The 15933-nt window shown below is 43.5% G+C and overlaps 1 long non-coding RNA gene across 1 annotated transcript; it reads right to left on the reverse strand.

Annotated features, from left to right (window-relative positions):
* Positions 1-13294: 13294 nt before the first annotated feature.
* LOC126036735 (uncharacterized) lies at positions 13295-14204 on the reverse strand. The gene is made up of 4 exons (XR_007505251.1): positions 14099-14204; positions 13860-13953; positions 13654-13774; positions 13295-13336 (listed from the first exon to the last, which is right to left on the reverse strand). It is a non-coding gene; the product is annotated as an uncharacterized LOC126036735 (long non-coding RNA).
* Positions 14205-15933: the final 1729 nt, after the last annotated feature.

The following is a 15933-nucleotide window of genomic DNA, read 5'->3' on the forward strand; positions in this document are numbered from 1 at the left end:
ACCAAACCAACCAAGAGAGGTCAAACTGGAGCGCAGGGAGCAAATGCTTTTCTTTCACCTTAGGCCAACTGCTCGGACGCTCTCTATGCTGCCCTGCCACAGAGGGCATCCCTCTCGTACCAGTAAGAGACATAAGAGTGAATTAAAATCAGGACCCTAAACCACACCAAAAACCTGGTCGTGATGAAGAAGAAAGTGGAGAATGCATCAAATATAACAGAAAATTTATTTTGGACATTCCCAGTTTAAATTTGAAAAAAAGAGGGAAAAAAAAGAGGAGGAATTAGGTATTAAAAGAAGAGCACTGAATGATAAAGCAGTAGCAGTCCCTCTACCACTACAAACCCACACCCCCACACGCACGTACGCACACAGACTGAACACCACCAAACTCCCCTTGACTGTGACGTTCCCCTCAGCTTGCTGGTCTAGAGATACTGAATGCCTGAAGCACACCAAGGATAACTGAAAACATCTGCATGGCTTTAATGGGAATCCTCCAACTGAAACAAAGCGCCTTCTCCCTCTGTCTGCGTTGGCACATCCCCGAGTCACGCTCTCACTCCTCTCCTTCAAAGTCAAGATTCCTAAACGTGAAAAGCGGGAGTGGGGAAAGGCGAAGGGAAGAGAAAAAGAGGGAGAGCATCATCAGTGGAAGACCTGCCAGCTGCTGCTGATGTTGCCCTGTTTGGGGGACCACCCCAGCAGAGAGGAGCTGGTTTGCATGCCACGGTCCTCCCTGCCTGTTCCCAGGGACAGGCCGTTTGCTCAGCTTTGCCGGCCAAAGCGTGGGAAAAGCGTAGGCGTGCGCCGTCGCTTGCAGAGGAGCACGGTCACGTTCACATGCAATCCTTTACCTTTTTCCTCCCTGGATTCAAAGGGTTTCTGTCTTCAAAGTGAGAGCCTTCCATATGGTCGTTTGTGACATTTCATCCAGGATAACAATCTTCAGAAGGATCAGTCCTGCAATAAGTATTTTACATAGCAATCCGTGATTATGGGAACTGATGCCACCAAGGGCATTAGCATCAGCAAGAGGAACAGCGGAGCCCCGAGAATCAAAGCTCCGCATAAGTGTGGGAGGTTTTGCTGGATGAGGAGTTTTGGGAGGCAAGCCGGGGAGCTGCAGAGCAACAGCTCTGTGCAAAGGCTCTTGCTGGGGCTTAGCCCCGGTCCGGGTTCCTAAGCCACTGCTGGTACAGATCACGCCTGCAGCTCCTCATGTGTAAGTATGAGGATCTCCAGCTACCGTAAAGGCACTGATGAGGCAAGGTTTGGGGGTCAAACGCGAGTGCTGCAGCCACTCTGCTTGGGGTCAGAGCCCTGCAATCGCCTCCTGCAGCCCTGCCCCTGCCCAGCTCCCTCCACACAGCCCCTGGCATGGGTCCCTGCAGCCCCAGAGACTGGACTACGGCTCCGCAGCAGCCTGGGGCCACCAAAGCTGAAACGCTGAAGCCCCGACAGGCTTCCAGCCAGAGACGGTGGCTGCCCTCCTCTTCCCCTGGGGTGCTGAACCTGCTGGCAGCATCAGTCCCCAGCTGGTGCGTCTTGCGTACATCTTTCTCAATTAAATGTACAGTGGATGTCTTCTCGTTCAGCTAGTCTGGAGCTTAAAAAGCAGCTTAAAAATACTGGACAGGGTAATTTTTGGTGGACATGGCCAGAGCCTGCATGTTCTTGAGAGAAACTTTGGAAGAAGACCTAAGCCTTAAGGCACTGCCCTGAGGGGGTCTCCTTCCATGACGCAAATGCTGCTCTGGAGCATGGCGAGCTCTGTCCCAGCAGTGCCCAGTGCCTTTCCCTGCCTGCTGTCACAGGATGGCCACACGGGAGAACTGTGGCCAAGCTGCTGGAGCACTCCGGCCTTACAACACCAGAAGGGCTCAGGAGGAGAGTATGGCGGTGGAAACAGCAGCTCTGGACACAGCAGGCGCTGGCGCTCCCTGGCAGTGCTGCTGTTCCGGGACTCTGCACACAAGCACTGCCCCTGCAGTTCCAGAAGTGGACTCGGAGAAAGGATTGTGGACAAACAGGTCGCTGCAGGATCCTTTGGGGCGGCTCCTCCTTCACACAGGCTCTGGGTCACACTAGATCGGTAGATACTGAATTAGAAATGGGATGGATAATGACATTTCTTTGTGGACAACATGATTCCAAGGAAGAAAACCTGAAAACACAAAACAAACCGACTACCAACCACAGGTAGTCATACTCGGGCCACGCTCGGAGCTGGGCACCCCAGGGGTAGATGGTGGCTGAAGAAACCCTCAGGCACAGGGAAGGGGAGGCAGTCCATGCCGACCAGCATGCTAGGAGGCAGCAGGCAGTGCTCAACAGCCCACCCCTCGCCTCCTTCTCAGAAAACACCCCACTGGACTCTGCTTAGTCCAACCTGGCCCCGCAGCACTCGACGAAAGGCAGAGCAACAGCAGAGCTGGCCAGGAAGCAGGGGGCTGCGGCTGGACCCCCCAACCCCTCTACTACTTGCTCTCTCTAGTTTCTGCAGTTGCAGAAGCAGTAGCAAGAAGTTACACCAACCCACTGCAGTAGCAGAAGCGGAGGCGACTTCACATGAACCACTTCTTTGCTTAGACCTGACAAGTAAAACCACAGGAGACGTTAATTCCTGCAATGGAACGTCTTGCTCAAAGTTACTAACCGTACACAATTTCAACGCAGAGCTGCTCCTCTTTAAGGAGACTGATCATGCATCCCTCACCCCCTCCAGCTGGACCTCCAAGCCACACACACAGCAACCAGCTAAGAAAGCAGACAGAAAACAGCAAAGTTTGCAGGAAGTCTGGCATCAAGGAGCCTCCCTCACCTTCAAGTCCAAGGTATTTTCTGGCTCTGGTCATCTTGTGTTCAGCACAATCACAATTAAATACATTCAGTATTGGGTTTAGGGTCTTAGGGGGATGTATTGTGGCAGAAGCAAGAGAAAACAATGCATTTGTTACTGGGGTTTGTTTTAGTTTAGGCATTTACTTACCTGGGGTTTGTCGATAACCCTGAGGATCTTGCAAAGCTAGCACCGATTGCTTTGCTTTTCAGTAAAAACAAAAATGAGAAAGAAGGCCACATGCAGCTTTTCTCTCCTTCAGGTATTCCAGAAAGAACTTGCCCTACTACCAGCTCCATCTGGCAAATGAATAAAAACCTCTGTCCCCAGATGATCAGTGATAAGACACTATGCCAGGAAGCGATGTGATGATGCAATTGCTAACAGCTAAGAAGCGCTGCTTCTAGCACTGACTCTTGGTGACCTGCGCTGGACCAGATTCAGACAGGACTGCTAGAGCCAACAGCAGCTGCAAAGTTATAACCGCAGATGTTTCCCAGAGCATAGAAAAGCCTGCTGGAGGGATTCACCCTAAAGGACAGGAACCATGCTTGGCAATACTGTCTCTAGCTTGGGTTGTTTCCTTCTGAGTATTGTAGGGAGAGGAGTCTTTATGCATGAGGAACTTGCCTTTCAATCACTTTGACAGAAGACTTGCTCCATAAACAAAGGAAAACACTTCAGTTGAACTGGTGCAGTTTGAACTTTATTTAAAACAGCTGTAATCTAATCTGCATAGTGCTGGGGCAGCATCCAACCTCTGCAATAGCCAGGGAAACTCCAGAACAGCAACATCTCTCTGCACGCGGCCAAGCGCTGAGTCAGGGTACATTAAAATAAAGCGTGTAATCTGACCCATGCTGGATCAAGTCCAGGAAACTAGTAACCTGACTTCTTCCTAAACTTCTTCTTAACACCCTAAGAGTGAGGGGGGGGGAAAACAACAACAACAACAACAAAGCACAATTAGAAGGTAATTCTGCAAAGCAAGAGTTAAAAAAAATAAATCCATGTACAGGCATATACTTTGATATCAATTAGCTAGGTTAGTTTGAGACCAGCTGCAGAAATGCATGTGCTGACTAGAGGTTAAGGGCACAACAGCCTTTAACAGGTCAAGTGGAAGAATTTGTTTAAAAGCATGGTAATATTACAGGCTTGTAGACCATTACAAAACACTTTTCATAGTTGCTTTGCCGTTTATCTTATCACCTACTTCAGCTTTAATTCCTTCAAATTAACGATGGAGTTTTATTTACACAAGTGCTGAAGTTGTATACCTACTGTAACTAGTACACAGACTTGACAGTATTGAAAGACCATGGTTTTAACCCAGGTCACAAAACCAAGGTAACCATTTTATAAACTCAGGGTGTAGCTCTGCTAAAAGCCACTTAAGTAACATAGGTTCTCTCTCTTAATTTTAACCTGTGAGTAAACGTAAGCCTTGCACTCTTAAGTTTTGGGGTTTTTTTCGAGGGGAGAAGGAGGAGTAAGACCTCTCAAACCCACTAAGGCACATTTTCTAAGAGATGAATTGCACTTGAAGCAAGCTGGAAACCAGAGGTAATAAGGAAAAAAGGTAAGTATACGGTCATGGTCATGCTTTCTCCACAAGTTTGGAATACCAGCAGTAGGGGGAATGCTGGAGAATGAAGACCGTGCAAGGTAGCTACATGCCCCTTCGGTCTTGTCACTAGGGTTTGAGGTGGATGCTTAAAATGATCAGAGCTCAGAATTGCGGTTTAAGCCAAGCAACTAATTTTAAAAGAAGTCAGGGGTATCTGTTGTCCGCACAGCAAAATGGGACTTCAGCTGTCAGCGCAGTTTGCAAGCTGCACTATTCAGAGGGTGTTAATTCAAAACCTGGAAATACTAGAAGCAGGAAAGCAGTGTTCCTAGTCTCCTCAAATCTACTCTACCATGACATCATCATTTTGTAGAACATACTTTTTCTGGCACTGCCCTGCCCACCTTACATTTGGTTTACTTGTTTGGGGTTTTTAAGCAGATCCCACGTGCATTAAAAAAAATTAATAATAATTAAAAAAAAATCTTTTTGGAAGACAGTATTTTACAGTACATACGAAAATTCTCTGGAAAAACATACAACTTCATTTACAAAAACACCAAGTTATAAAGAAGTTACAATAGAGAGATAGCACAACATTTGTTTCATGGGATCAGAATTTCTCCCCACCCCTCAAAAAACCCTCATGCACTTAACTGGGTAAGCAGTGTTACCAGTTTACAGAACCGGAACTTCAGACTACTACAAGTTTTCACGTAACCACGTAGAACAGCTTTCAGGGTTTATCTGAAAACACTCTCTGCATGCCAATTCCTTTCAAGACTCTCCCTTGCAGGTGGGTAGCAGTGCCACAACAGCCTTGGCTATTGCAATGTTTAAGTACATCTTCAGCTGTGTGTTCTGAGTTTAGCTTTCCTACCCAGCGACAACAAAAAAAGCCCTCAAGTCTCATGCTGGAGCAGTCTCAAGACAAAAATCAGATACAACGGCATGGGACACGTCTATCATCTCCATACCTTGGTAGCATCCTCTGCTGCGTTGTCTTCAATACCACAATTATTTATGGGCCTCCATGGGAGGCAATACTTGTGTAGCGCGTGGCCGTGTTAGGCAGGGGACAGCTGCTAGCTGAGGAAGCTGAGCACCATTCTGATAGATGCCCAGGAGTGTATGTGCCAACCGGGAAAATAGTTTAGGAGAAGAACAATATATGCACATGCACTAGGAAAGCACAAATGAATACAAGCACGTTCAGACACACTTGACACCACAACGTGGTTGCAGTAACTAGTTAACCTGTTTACCTACATTCTGAATCCAAGTCACAGGGCAGCTTGGTTTTTGTGGCTTTTTCCAAAGCTGTTTCAGCTAGTGACAGTCAAGACTTTTAAAAAGACTAATAGGGATAACTCTTACAAGAACATATTTGGGAAATGAAGGCTGAAAGAAGTTAAACTAAAAAGCATATTTTTGTTTACATCAATAAACGCGTAGAGTACTGATGTGAGGTAGTCTAGGCACTAGCAGAGTCCATTCAGCTTTTCAGTTAGCCCACTGAGTAAAACCCCTTCCTAATTACATTGTCTGTAGATCTGCTGCTGACATCTTCTGGACTGCCGCCACCTTTGAATGCTGAATCCTGGCCAGTTAACTAGAAGAACAGAATACACAGACTCAAAATAATTGCTATACTGAAGTTACCTTCATATTTGAGTACAGCTTCCAGTCAACACATTAACTGTGTTAGTGGCCATTCTTAAAACAACATTTAGACAACACTACCCTTACCGCACAGGAATCTCAAGCCTCGCAAGTCGTACTACCCAAACCTTGAAATCTGTACCTGAAGTATTCAATAGTAGGTAACAGTTCTGCAAGCTGATTCTTTACAAGTGTCAAAATGGAGTTTTTTCTAGTTGTGCTTTGCCTCAAATCAGAGGTCAAGCCACACAAACAGCTGTTTAAGGAGAGTTATGTATAGCAAGAAAACAAATCAAGCATTAATCAAAAGCTCCCACAAAACCCAGATTTAACAAGCAACTCCACACGGTCGTTTCAGCAGTGGACAACCTGTTGAGTAGGCTGCTGATTTCTAAAGCAGCAAAACTATCAAGAGGCATTCGAAAATCATCTGCCAGAACAAGATTAGCTCATACGTCTACATTTATAACATTCATGTCCTCTTCCTTTTGAGATTTGGGTTTTTTCTGAATGAAGAACTGCTTCCAGTTCATTGAGCAATGGGTCAGTGCAGTAATATACAAGTACAGTAGTATTTAGAGAGCCTGCCACCAGACCAAAACCAGTCACTAGTGCCAGATCTCGGGGAAAAAAAAATTGTTTAATAGCTATACAGTACGTTCAAGACAATTTCTCACACCTACATCCTAGTAAAACTAGCGTTATGCTTAAATTTAGATTCCTGAATCCATTGGGGATGTATATATGCATTTCTTCTCAGTTATGTCGTGCATTGTACATCAAGAATTAATTCTACTTCAAACCCTCCCTGGCCTAGTCCCCCTTCCTTACCTTTTCTCCGTCTGCTAGTGTTTTGGGGCGTTCTTCTGATGGAGGTGAATGAGGTCCTTCAGTGGTCACTGAATAAGGTCGTTTAGGTGCACTGTTCTTAGGATCTGTAATTCCAGTCCCACTTAATTCATGCTGTCCTTGGACAAAACGCCCTCCTGGTTGAGAAACTGTGTTACGTCCTGGAATGGTGCTACCAACTGGAGGTCCCAATGTTCTTATTGCAACTGTAGCCTCCACTTCTGTAAGAGACACTGCGCTTCTAGAGTTCAGCCATGAAATTAAAGACTGCATTCCACCCACCACGTCAATACATACTTGAATCAGTAACAGGAATGGAGAGTCCCTTAGACACTGATGGCTCAGCTACACGAGGTAGCTTCTCTCTCTTGTTAGCACCGTTAGATTTCTGGTACGCAGCATTTCTGTAAGAGTCAGATGCTAGAGTTATAAAAAGCTCGTTTGTAAAATATTATACATTTCCTTTCCAGAAAGCCCATGCAAGACAAATGTCTGTCTTCTTAGCTCATTGTCACAGCTCTACCAAACAACAAACTCCCAGGCAATCTAGCACGAGATCTTCATTTTGACCGCTGAACTTCAGACCGCAAATTTAAACTTCAGCGTTTTCTTTAGTCAGTCTCTATGTACTTGCACTGTCTTCCAGCTTAGTACCTCCAGCACTCTGTACTGCTTTCCATGAATGGATCTGCTCTACCCATACGGGCATCCCATTTTATTTTAGTTTTAATGCCACTCCTCCAGTACCAAATGGTCTGAACACAGCAGGCATTACACATTTGGTACTCTTGGGCTATTACTCTCAAGATTACATATTCCTCCTGGGCTGAAGTAGCTTATGAACAAGCAGACCTCCCAGGAAGTGACACACACTTTTACTGCCCGAGTTCTCATACTGCTGCACCAAGGCAGCAGCAGCTCTAGTGTTGCTGTGATCAAGATCAGCACTTCGTTAGAACATCATACTGCTTGGCATTAACCATACTTTTTGTTAGAAAGAACAAAATTACCTACATGGAAAACACTCCGGCTTCAAGTTACACACTAACCCAAGGAGATCTACATTCAAGACCAAATAATTCCTCCGGTATCCACTTCTCCTTTCTTCCGACATGTCTTCATGGATATTAAATTCATTTTTTCAAGGATTTCTTTAACCTGCCTCCCCCCACGTGCCCAAAGGAGATGACAGCTTTGTTCCTGAAGCCATTAGAGCCCTCCACGTGCTTATGAACAACACAGATTCAAACAAGAAATCCCAGACCTCATTCCCATCGCGAGTCAGTTAAAAAGCAGCTTCTTCACAGCTTGAAGGTTATGGTGCTAACCTTTCTCTCTCGGCTGGAGAGGTGTCCGCTTTAGCAATCTTATGTGATGAAGAGGAATTATCCGGTGTTCTGGAGCCCGTGTCTCTGGAACTGTCCAAACAGCTTCCATCTGAAGAAGTCCTTTTGCGCTGAAGCCCACCAGCATTTTGACTAGTACCTGGCATGCTTTGCTGAAACAACAACATCAAAATAATGAAGTCTTCAAGTAATTATTAAAGGAAAAAAAAAATATTGCCAGAAGAGCCCAATTTTTATTATACCTTCTTTCTTTTCTGTAAGGTTTCTGCAGGCAAAAAATGGTGGAGGTGCTTTCTCTTCACATGAGCTGCCTCAATCTTCACACCTTCCTTTAGCACATTGAGGTGGTTAGCCTGGCTGTAAACTAACAGGAAATTTAGTGTTGTAGCTTAGTGGGAATGTTTGCATTGGGTATTTGTCAAAGTTGTTGACATGATTTACATTTGCCACAACATTCAAACACAGTGCCACTGGATGTAACGTACAAGACAAGCATCGGTTCGGGTAACAGTGCAAGTCTGAGGAAGTCACCCCACCTGGCCTGAAACTCAGACAAGCGTTTTGATGCCTTTTTTCTGTGCTTGTCTCATATCCCAAAGCATGAGCTAAAAAGAAGGTCCGCTTTTACTCCATTTACTCATGTTGTCTGAGCAACACAACACACAGCTCATGCTGGTACCATGGAGAAATGTTTGTTTGCACTGATGAATAGTTTAAAGGAGTCCACTGCTTAGAACTTTTTGTCCAAACACACTCGTCACTCCCGAAGAGTAACCCGATTTCCTTAGTTTGTCGTTATGATAGCAAGGCATAAGCCTCACAGCACACATGCACTTCTGAAAGGCACAAGAGCAGTCAGCTTGGGAAGAAGTAAACAGACTTTGGAACCAAAGACCTGTACTTTCAAATGACTGCTCACCCCCAAGCCCCTTTATTCTAGCATTATCTAACAACGCTTGCGATATGACTTTATTTCTGCATCTATCAAAAGGAATAAAGGAAGATGAACAAGGAGCTTGACGTGCAAGACTGCATGTCATTACAATGTGACCACTCACTGCCTTTCAAAGTTCTGGGATGGTATCGTACAGAAACTGTTATTTTGGAAACAATACTGTCAGCAGGCATTCACAACTTCTTTTAGAGCCTGATACAGTTAATTCCCACTTCCAAAGTTCAGTAACTGACAACTGCTTTTGACAAGTGTAGCTACACCCAGTAAACGGGCATCTCTCTCCTGGCTTCACACCTGACTGTCCACTTCAGGAATCGCAGTTCCTTTCTGATCGTTCACTATGATCTGCAGAACTGTTATTTCACATATGGGATATGGTACATAGGGCTGTAGTACACACTTCTGTTTCAAGGTGGACTTACATTGCCAAAGTGTCAAAATAGTATGTTTCTAAGGCTAATCTTCTACGTGTCACGCTCTACAGAAATAGCTAATAGCTAATACCAGAAGGAAGCACAATTCACTTTGTGAAGCAACTTGCACTAGAATTAAAAATTGAAACCCTACGAGACTAGAGCAAAATAGAGGCTTACCTGTATCCTTGAATGACTGTATAACGCACGTTAAATCAACGTTAACACGTTCTGCATTCTCCACTTTCCTAAACATGATTCCAAGAAACCACATTGACACATATCCACTCCTAAAAAGACAGAGTCACAAATCTATCATTTATGCACAGATGCCAGTTATTTGGGCGCTAGTATCTACTCTCAAGAAGGGATTAAGCAAAACAGTTTAGCTGTACACAGCAGCTAAAGATTGGAGTCAGCCCATACTCAAGTTCTCCGAGAACTCCTCCCTCAAGTTCTCCCTTCTTTAAAAAGATTCTACATGCTCAGAACCTTGCCTGCCAGACCTCGTACCTACAAAACAGTAGGTACGTAACTGAACATCTCTCACAGGTAAGCTGAGGTGAAGGAATATAAACGAGGTACAATACATCGGCCAAACTCTAGTTCAGAAAAGTAATGAAACTCACTGTTTACAAAGTTCTCGGCTGCCAGGGAAAGACTGTGGCTTTACATGTGCAATAGATATAAATTCATTCCTCTCCAAGTTTCCAACCAGCACACGAATTTTAGATTCCACAAGGCCAATCCTGATAAGAACAAGAGACATTTACTCGTTTTTGACTGTATCCAGCACAGTAGTTATCTGCCTTCTTATAATACAATGCTAATACAAAAAATGCTAACCAGTCAGTAAGTAGTAAGACTCATTCAGCTCAGCAGATACTAGATATTTATATCACACACACTGGAGTTGGAGATGTTTTCAGGGACATTGGAGCTTCAAAGTTTCCAAAGACAGAGGCAGTAAGTAAGTTTAACTTGTACTCTTAACAGGTCAGACACAACACTTCAACATATAACCTATGATGAAAATGTCAACAAGAAGCAGATTCCCAGCACCTCTGGCTGCATTTTGAAGTGCAGCAAAGCTCCTTTTAACCCCAAAGATCAAGGAGAACAACCGTTTAGAAAAGGCTCAAGCACAACTCTTCCATTACACCTGAGTAAAGATGCTATTCTTCTTGCAGACTGATCTGTGAAAAGAGTTTACCCTCTTCCAGCCAAACTGAAAAATATCGTTCCTTTAATAAACAAACGATCCAGTCAACACGGTCTCATCAGAGACTTACCCAAGAAATGTATCATGACCACAAAGGCTATTCTTTTAAATGAAGTACTGGCATTTTACCCTTCTACCTAAAACACTGCTACCCTTGAAAGCAGTCAGAACTCTGTACGTTCTTCACAAGTATCTTATGTTGATGAACAACAGAGATGTGCCATCTATTCCCAAATCCATTCAAGAGTTGGTGAACTAAACTTGTTCTTATAGCAAATGGAAGCAAGTTTGTCTTCTGCTTTTCATTTTCCCAGATGCAAAACTAAGCCCCGTTTGCTGCCATTTCTGTCACTGCAAAAACGTCAGCTTTTACTGCAGCCAGAACTTTCCTCATCTTTATTGTGAGATACAATAAGCCTTCTCCACTTAAAACATCTCACATTAAAAACTATTTGGCTCTAAGCCCTCTGCCCAGAACTCCTTGTTGTATACCTAACTGCGACTGACATCAAGCTGTAGCTGACACGATTTTTAAGTGAACAAATTAACAAGTTCAGGTAAGAGGTATTACCTACTAGAGCTGTTTTTAAACAGGAAATAAGGTGTCTTTCAGAGGTAGCTCAAGAATTCAATCATTTGCCTTAGACCGCAAGCCGAACCCTGAAGTATAACCAAGGTGCCCTCAGAACAGGGGTCTGGTACACACAGCTATTTTCCTTGCTTACTTGAGCAAGGCAGGCAAAGCACTCATTTCTTCAGAAAAAGAACACCACACACATTACAGTACCTTAATTCCTCACCGTTTCCCCTTATTTCAAGACTCACAGTTAGTCACCCCATTCACACAGGTTCAACAAGTTATTACTGGCATGTCTCCCTTGAGACAGTGACAAATACCACGTCAGCAGCAGTCATTTTCTCTAACCACAGTTGAAGTGGTTCTCACATTACCTTTCACAAAGTAGATCAGCACTCCTGCAATTTACCTATCCACTACCAAGCATGCCGAGATGATAATTTCCAGCACTAAACACAAGATGCCTGAGCACACTACTAGATTAAAACTTAGTAAACACTATTTATCAGCATTCAGGTACTCTGTGCAGACGGTCAGGTTTCACCCCGATTAAACAGCCTTGTTTCACTTCACTGGAGAAAAGTAGGCTCTGGAACAGGCGGACTACATTACCAGAGCAACTTAGCATTGAGTGCAATCTAGTCCTAAATTAAATATTGCATCCAGTAAAAAAGCTATGAAACCAAGCCTTCTAAGGCTCTACAACAGTCGTCTTCAAAGTGTCGGAGGGGGATGTACCCCAGGGGGTGCACAAGACAATCCACTGGGTCCGGGAAGAAAAGATTAGAACTTCAGTAATGTGTACGTAACTTGTAAAGAAGTAGACATAGACCACAACTATGTGTTCAAAAATTACTTTTTTTTTTTTTGTTTTGCTCACAGGAGTGCACAAAAGTTTGGAGACCACTGCTCTATAAGTCAGTAAAAGATCAAGCTCTCCAGTGTCCACTACACATCTGATGACATCAAGTAATCCCCATTTACTTCAGTCTCTGCAACAAGGAACATCTTCCTAACTGAAGTAGCCTTGGGTAAGTAGTCTCCTTAGACTCCTAAGGAGTCTGCTTCTCCAGATGGCACAGAACATACGCACGCTAACCCTCTTTGTTCCTTCTCATCATGACTTAGGTCTTTAGCTTAACTTCTTAAACAGCAAGATAACTTACGCTAACTGCCCTTCACAAGAAAGCTTTTAGTTTTGCTGAGGAACTGTCTACTTACCTCCCTACTGTATTCCATGCCGAGCTGCACAGTCAAATACTTTAGTTTTGTGAACTGTATTAACCAAATGAAGCGCAACACTGAATTGAGCGTCAATGATGTATTGAACCCACACTCAAAGCAAGACTTACCACTCTAAGTGATGCTCTTTAGTAGAGGCACTAGCAGTCAGCACAATATAATGTCTAGAAGAAAAGAAAAAGTAACATTCTAGCTCAGGACTTGATATTCCTTCAAATGAAACCAAAACTGCCTTAAATGTATAGAAAATTACTTCCAGACAAGACACATTATATCCTGCAGGCAGCACAGTATTAACTGAAGAAAAACTGATTACATCCTTCAGAATCGTGTTCTGCTGCATTCTAAGTATTAGAGCTGATTCTTTTGTTAATAAAAACAGTGTCAGTGGCAAAACACAAACAGTTTTTCTATCTTCCCTATACTTATCCTTACCAAAATTCCTATGACTACCTCCAGCTTCTGAAAAACAAACATATCAATGCCATCTTGTATTTCGACTGCAAGCTAAAAGTCACTATGCTAACCAGTATGGCAATCATTTCAAGTTCAGGTAACAGATTTCATACATACTTGTATTTCTGAAAAAAGTCCAGTGGTTCAAAGAGCTTTGACCAGTCTGATTTTCCTTGGAGAATCTCATTCGTAACTGCAAGACCTACAATTAAGGTTGAAAACCTTACTACCATTTTGTTTTTAAGACTAGCAGAGCGTGATAGAAACTTTACAAGAGAAAGGTTTTGAACAGTAGTTGACAGATCAAAAAGCAGGAATTCCCTTGACACAATACACGCCTACTACAACAGTTCATTGTAAAACTGCTCCCTTGTTGCCTGCAACAGGTAGACTTCCCAGAGAACTCTTCTGCCTAAAAGGGCACAACACCGCACGGAATATAACCAAGTCAGGTAATGTGGTTTCATATTGCAAGAATGACACCTTTTAAGCAGTTAATAAGCATGGAAAGAACTTTACCATGTCTGAACTCCTCCACCATTACCGCTCGCGTTGATGTAGATACGTTGTATGTAGAGTTCTGCTGCGGATAGGCTGGGGTGATGATAGGCATTACGTGGTATCGGTCTGATGGGTTCACCTGTGATGTTAAAACAATTGTGCTCAGCACCAGCAGCTTAGCTTAGAAGAAAGGTTCAAGGCTTCCAAATTCCATGTCTACATACCCTGGGGTCCCATACTGGTAAATTAAGATTGCTCTCTTCCTGTTGTTTCAGCAATACAGGTCTTGGCCACTCCCTAAACAAGAAAAGCCAGGAACTGACTCTGCCATGTAATTCAGGGTAGGACTGAATGGTGTTGGTCTAAATCTTATATAAAGAACCACCTCAGAAAGTGTTACTGCTTTACGCAAATCAAAATAGTCATCAATAGCTCTTACCATTCTGAAAAAACCAAGAAGAACTTGTTCACCAGAGTAGAAGCCAAAGCATTTGGATAGAGTTGACACGTTCTCGCTACTAGCACAGCACAGGAAACCCCACCAAGAAATCCCAGCACGTTGGAGTAAATGCCACGTCCTACAATGCAGACATTGTCGTTGCCCTGTAGTCTTCCCATGCCCAAGCACAGTCCTTCAAATTTACAGCACCACCTTCACAATCTATAGAATACCTAGCACCCTTCAGCCTCCAAGTCAGTTATTTTTGCAGTGCAACGAGGCCAAAACTGTTGGTCCTTACAGCGATGCGAAAAAGAATCGTTACCACACCACTTCCCAAAATACCGCTACTCTGAAATTTGCCTGCACTGCTACAGCTACTGCTTCGCTCCAACTTCCCTTGAGAAGAAGGTTCTGCCATTCTTCTAGCACTTGCTCTAGTCACATGCGCAAACGGTATTTTCTTATTCCTTATCTATCAAGCTTTTATACTTCACTGGGCATTTTTTATCCTTTCTAGTCAGGTTCCTGGTAAGCAATGCAGCACCTTGTCTTGTAGGCACTCCCCTCATCTCCCCACTCCACCCCTATTAAAAAAAACCACAGAATCTACCCCACAGACAGTCCTTGAATCTAAACTAAAACACAGGTTTTGAACTAAAACCTGATACTTAAACAGCTATCCAAAGATGAAGGACTTCTAATGCCATTGTTTTTTCAGCACGAGGTGCCTCTGGAAAGTTTAAAGATCACAAACAATCACATTACTCACGTTTTGCCCACAGTTTAATTGCACGGAGCGTGAGCCGGAAGTTCTCTTTATTTGGCACTAGGTGCAGGATTTCGTCAGTAACTCTGCAGCCTGTAAGAAAAAACAGTTGAAGTACAGCACTTCCTGGTAACAGGTACGAGTCAGTTCTGTGCTGTACTGGATCAATAGCTTACAGTTTCTCCTGCAAGTCTATGAAAACAAGTTTGCATTACTTGCTTTGTATTACCTTAAAAATCAGAGGTTACACATAACCTTACAGGCACATAACATAACAAATTAGAGGTTACACATTCCGTATCACCTCAGGTAACTGGTACCCTCAACAGCTTTTTCATACTTTAGACTACAGCCAACAATTGTCAATAAGGCCCTTCGACAGGATTCCGAAAGCTAGGTTTCTTTCGACAGCCAGGAACAATTAAACCAGTCAGCGTTAAACAGTGAGCAACTTCGGCTTCAGGTATTTTAAATATCCTTTTTTTTTAATGAACTACCACACAATCTTCTCTATCAAGTGCTCTACATATTCACCTGAAGCAGTTTCTGTGGCAAACTGGAACACCACACCCCCCCCAATCAAAGAAACATGAAACACAGGTCTATCTAAACCCACAACTTGAAACAGCTGAATTTAAGCCCACTCGCCACCTCCTCAGATCTCAAGTATACAGGGGATCAGTTTCTGCATCCTGTACAGAAACTTGGGGTGTGTAACATGCATTCCATACCAACTTTAGTAACATTTTCTTGTTAAAGATGTGCAAATATGCTTACCATTTAAGCTCCGTATACATCTTATATCCAGGCTTCTGAGACACGAGTTGTCTCTGAGATCAAGATTATCAGCAACAATTGGCACAGACAGTCTTGCAAACACGAGATCAATCTTAAGAGGAAAAAAGTGCCAACCGTTAGAATGCCCCGCAGTTTGCAAACAGCACACTGGTGGGGGACAGTTACTCAAGTCTAAAAAGAGTGGTTAACATCTGTATTTAGAATTATGTGACTATAGATACATCTCCCAAGAGATTTACTTGCCAGAAGATTCAATACAATTTCTAGAAGTTCCCAATTTTATTTACAAAGC

The sequence above is a fragment of the Accipiter gentilis genome, unplaced genomic scaffold (assembly GCF_929443795.1).
Source record: "Accipiter gentilis unplaced genomic scaffold, bAccGen1.1, whole genome shotgun sequence".
NCBI classification, from domain to species: Eukaryota; Metazoa; Chordata; class Aves; order Accipitriformes; family Accipitridae; genus Astur; species Astur gentilis.